The sequence below is a fragment of the Rutidosis leptorrhynchoides genome, chromosome 5 (genome assembly GCF_046630445.1).
Source record: "Rutidosis leptorrhynchoides isolate AG116_Rl617_1_P2 chromosome 5, CSIRO_AGI_Rlap_v1, whole genome shotgun sequence".
NCBI classification, from domain to species: domain Eukaryota; kingdom Viridiplantae; phylum Streptophyta; class Magnoliopsida; order Asterales; family Asteraceae; genus Rutidosis; species Rutidosis leptorrhynchoides.
This window is the reverse complement of record NC_092337.1, coordinates 169,517,004-169,522,785: the sequence shown is the minus strand read 5'-3', so window position 1 is coordinate 169,522,785 and position 5,782 is coordinate 169,517,004. Positions and strand designations below refer to the sequence as shown.

At 32.3% G+C, this 5,782-nt stretch overlaps 1 non-coding gene across 1 annotated transcript; it reads left to right on the top strand.

The window, feature by feature from the left end:
• Positions 1–1,217: 1,217 nt before the first annotated feature.
• On the top strand, positions 1,218–1,324 carry LOC139851095 (small nucleolar RNA R71). The gene has a single exon (XR_011760456.1). It is a non-coding gene; the product is annotated as a small nucleolar RNA R71 (small nucleolar RNA).
• The last annotated feature ends 4,458 nt before the right edge of the window (positions 1,325–5,782 follow it).

The window sequence follows — 5,782 nt, the reverse complement described above, 5'->3', positions numbered from 1 at the left end:
ATCTCTTATATAATGAAAGAGGCATAACACTTATACTCGCACCTAAATCTGCTAGTGCATCATACATGACACAATCACTAAGTAGACAAGGAACAATAAATTCATCCGGATCACCTAACCTGGGGGGAGGTTTTGGTGGAACTGTCTTCATCGGGTTTACTTCAACTGTTTTTGTTTCTTGCACTTTCTTATTATTCTTCTTATTCTTCTTTCCAAAGGTATTACAAACTTTATTTCCTATCACTTGCTCACACTCAACTCCTTTTCTTGGAAACGAGATGGGTGGTCTGTATGGTGCAACCACTGGCTTTACATATTCGGGTGGTGGTGGTGGTGTAAATTCTTCATTGTTACTCACATCTAAAACCTTCCCATCTTCTGGTGCTGGTTTTTCAGAATTTGTTGACACCATATTAACATTCTCATTCCGAGGATTTACTTCAGTATTACTCAGTAGCTTTCCTTGTTCCCTCTCACTAATCATGCTAGCAAGAGTACCTACGTGTTTTTCTAGATTCAAAATGGAAGCTTGTTGAGTTCTAAATGACTGATCAAACCTCTCATTCGTTTGGGTTTGAGATGTAATAAATTGTGTTTGAGATTCAACTAGCTTTTGTACCATTTCTTCCAGATTTGACTTTTTCTCTTCGGTTTGTTGTGGTGGTTTATACAAGCTAGGTCTTTGTTGATTGAAAGTGTTGTTTTGAGTTGGTTGGTTATTCAGACCTTGTTGGTTGTACGAGTTATTGTTGGGTCCATTTGGATTGTAAAGAATGTTTTGATTTCGATTGAAGTTTGGCCTTGGCGGTTGATAATTATTTCCCGATCTTTGGTTCATGTAGGAAACATTCTCACGTTGTTCCATCGTTTGCTCAATGTGACAATCTTTCATTAAGTGTGGTCTACCGCATTGCTCACAGCTGATTCGTATTACGTGAATATCTTTATTCATCTTTTCCATTCGTCTCTCGAAAGCATCTATTTTTGCGGAAACGTAATCAAAGTCATGGCAAGAATCGGCTCTAGCCGCTTTAGATGAACGAAAGATATCTTTTTCCTGGTGCCACTCATGCGTGTGGGAGACTGTGTTATCAATGATTTTGTGAGCTTAGGTAGCAGTTTTCTTCATAATGGAACCACCAGCTGCTGTGTCGATGTCTTTTTGTGTAGCTACGTTGACACCTTGGTAGAATATTTGTACTATTTGATAAGTATCTAAGCTGTGTTGAGGACATCCTCTCAAAAAATTTCTAAATCTTGTCCACGCCTCATATAATGTTTCATTTGCCTTTTGCAAGAACGTAACAATTTCTCCTTGAAGTCTCACGGCTTTAGATGCCAGAAAGAATCTTTTAAGAAATTTCTCAACTAAGACATCTCATGTGTTAATCGCTCCTTCGGGTAACGATTCTAACCAATCTTTGCCCTTTAAAGTCCAGGGAAACAACATGAGATAGATCTGTTCATCCTCAATTTTTTGGATTTTAAATAGAGTACAGATCCTATTAAAGGTTCGAAGATGTTCGTTTGGATCTTCTTTTGGCGTACCACTATATTGGCATTGATTAGTTACCATGTGTAGAATTTGTCCTTTGATTTCATAATCTGGCACATTAATGTCTGGTCGAATAATGGCGTGTCCTTGGCCCTTGCGTGTAGCTCTCATTCGATCTTCCATACTTAGAGGTTCCGTTATTTCCATATTTGAAATTGTTGAATCCGAATCACTAGAAGATTCTGATTTAACGGTTTGTGGTTCAGGAGGAATGATTAGTGGTTCAGGATCTTGAAATTGTCCTTGAACATCCTCTGCGTTCTCAATTGTGAAATCGGGTTAAAAAATGGATTATCGAAAATTTGAATTGGAGTACTTGTTCGACTAGATGATAATTCTAAAGAAAAATCAACGGTGATAATATTGGCTAGATGTCTTGATCGAGTTACAGGTGGTGAACGTATGAAAGGTGGTGAACGTTTTGCTCTGTGCATTCACTGAATATCCTATTAGTTATAAATATAAAAATTATATAAGTTATCAAATTAATATACTTTTCTGATTTTGCTCACATTTCGAATACCCAATAGATGCAGCAGGTAGCCAGGACCCTTTAAATCGGAAGCCCACAACTCGCCACTAACAAATCCAACTATTACTACGAACTAGAAAAATTTGGATGTCTATCAATTTAATTGCTTAAAATAATTTTTCGTCGAAATTTAAAGAAGATAAAAATCTATGTCCTAAAAACTAGAGCGTAGAAATGAAAAAGAAAAAGCACGTCGAAAAATAAGAGGTCGAAAAACAAACGTCGAAAAACAAAAAGTTGAAAAATATTAATAAGAAAGTAAAGCGTCGAAACTTAAAAGTCTAAAAACTAAAAATTAAAGATTGCGTCTAAAGGTATTAAAGCTTAAAGGTAATTTATATTCAAAACGGCAATAACTTAAAAGGCACTAAAATCTTAAAACAGCGTTGCAAAATTCTAAAGCACCTAAATCTTAATCTAAAGAAAAAGTACTTAAGGGATTTTACGGCAAAGCCTAAAAATCTAGAAATATAAAATAACTACGGCAAAATACTAAGTTTAAAACTAATTACGAACGACAAATATAAAAATTATGAATTTAAACAAATAAAAAGATACAAAGTACAAAAAGAAAACTAAAGTTATAAAAATACAATTTTATAAAAATATTATTTTTATATTATTTATATAAAACTATTAATATAAATATGTAAATAATAATAACTAAAACTTAAAATATAAATTATATTAAAACTATATATAAATATTAAATAATTAAACCCTAATTGATTTAAATAATAATAATAATAATAAACCCTAATTGGTAATAAATGCAAAGGTTGACCAGTCAGATCGTGCTACGCGCTCGCGTAGTCTTACTCAAGGATGCTCCGCGATTGCGGAGTGGAATATTACTGGGTTTGCTGGTTGGGCTTAAACAGTTTGGCCCAGTTCAGTTTTTAATTTAAAATTTGTTTTGAGCTTCGAAAATAATCTGGCCCAGTTCGATTTTTTTATATATTTAATTTTTTTTAGATAAAAGATAGAAAATAAAAATAAATTTATATTTTAAAAACATAAAATACTTATTAATTTAAAAAAAAATCTTAAATATAAAATATATATATATATATATATATATATATATATATATATATATATATATATATATATATATATATATATATATATATATATATATATATATATATATTTTAAAACTTATTATTCATACAAAATATTTTTACAAAATAAGAATTTATATATTTTTACAAAAATATAGTTTTTAATAAAATAAAGCGTTTTTCACCGAGTCCCCGGCAGCGGCGCCAAAAACTTGATGTGTGCAACAGTGTATATGAAATGCTATTTATTTTATTACGAAATACTATTAAATACGATACAATTTTACACAAATTATTTATTTATTTATTTATTGAATGGATATACCTAAACCTTGCTACAACACTTATAGGCAGTGTACCTAATCGTAGAGTAGTGTAGTTTTTAGTAAGTCCGGTTCGTTCCACAGGGAGCTAGTGATTACGTACTATATTTTTAACAACTATATTTATATAAAATATATATAATTATATATAGTAATATTATTATAAAAGGGGGTTTTTACCGTTTAATGACCGGTTTGTCGATTTTAAATAAAGCGTAAAGATAAATGACGATAATATAAATGACAGAATTTAAATTGTGATAAAGTAAATTGCAGTAATTAAAATGACAGTAAATAAAGGTACGATGAAATATGAAATAAAAGTATTATGCTTATTTAAACTTCCGTAACCATGATGTTTGACGTTTTAATTTTAATTTATTACCATGGGTTAATTGTCCTTTGTCCTGGATTTATTTGATACCTATCTGGTTTTTGTCCATAATAGTCCATCGGTCATAATTATAAAATGTTCGTCAAATTAACCTTATTCCCGAAGTCAAATAATCCAACTAATTAGAGATTCAAACTGTAACAAGGTTTTAATACTTTGTTAATAGTTACACCAGGTTATCGACTGCGTATAATCCAAGGTTTTAATACTTTGTTAACAATTACACCAATTACCCTTGTATGTAATCCACCCCTGTTTTAATAAGATATGAACATTAATTTACCCACTTGATCAGTTTGAATAATTAATTACCCAACCCGAATAATTAATTAAATGATCGTAAAAGATGTCGTATAAACGTCACTAAATAGGACATGCATAATCATTTAATAATTATTTGATTAACTAATTCGAAGATAGGTTCGACAGATTCTAATGAGTTGTCTTTCGATTAGACAATACCCCCATCTATTAATAGTCCATAGTCCAATGTCCACAAGTGTCGGTCTTTTGTCCAAACCCGAATTATGGTACAAAATCCAATAACCCCATCTTTAATATTTATTCTAACATCATGATTACTTCGGCTTAAATAAGCATAATAATAACTTAGTTACGAAACATTAATTTAAAAAGGAAGAACATAGCCTACAGTGATTATTTATCGCGTAGCGTTACACGGACAGAGTTTCGACTTAAACCCGTAAAACATTCGTTACAATAACCCAATTATTATTATTAATCTTAAATTAAACTTAATTATAATTATAAATATAAATTATAAATATAGAGAGAAAGAAAATATTGAATTATGATTCAATCTGGTGTGATTAATATCCCCTACTGTGTTGGTTTTTATCTGTCCAAAATTGTAGCCGGAATACAGGACGGGGGAATAATAGAAGGAGGTATTTTTGTTACTCTCATTGGAGAGTATTTGGATATAGATAGGGATCAAGGGGGTCCACTGATGGTATGTAGGGAATAGGTTGACACTTTAGGATTGAAGGTCTATCAGGGTGCAAATGTATTAAAGAGCAGACGCAATCAGGCAGTACCATATGATGGTCGTCATCCACAGGTAGAGAGAGGTTCAGATGAGGAAATGGAGGAAGTGGATGACATTAGGGATGTCATTAGGGAGGCTATTACTGACGTTTACCAGCGTATAGATGAGGTAGAAATGACAAACGAGGCTAGACATAGTCAGTTCGAGCAGTGGCATGCCGAGAATGTGTACGAGCATTCTAGGCAACGACGGCATGATAGATGGCACTATCATTAGCATCAGATCATGAGCCAGCTATCACCATCGGGGCTATGCTAGAAAATCAAAACCAAATCTCAGGTACCAAATAACTACGTACCGACCCGACCTGCTTACTATCCTCCACACCAGCCAGATATGCGACCACCATTTACTCTTTACGACCCTAACCAGGCCTATCAGAACACCTATAACCAACCGTGGAACCCGACCGACGACATGAACTGGAACCCCTATCCAGATTGATACAGTTCCTGTTGGAGATTTGTATTTTTTATTATTTTTATTTATTTATGTTTAAACATATAATATTGTGATACTTTTATGTAAGTTTTAACATTTTTGTTATGTTTTACTAATATTTCATATTTGATTTGAAAGTGGGATGTTAAGTCCCATTTCAAATTACCATGCATGTTATTATTTGTATGTATGTATATTGTCAATTGTACACAACAGGGTAAAACAGCGAACTTTCAAAGACTGGCATTAAGTTCAGCAAAAGCTACTAATTTTGATGATAAAACGAAAAACAAATGTGATGTAACAACAAGACAGAATGAACAAATGATGTGCACCTTTTATCATTCAATAAACAAACGCCAATATGTTTGGGAACTTTGGTAAAATTTAATCATTTTTCTACG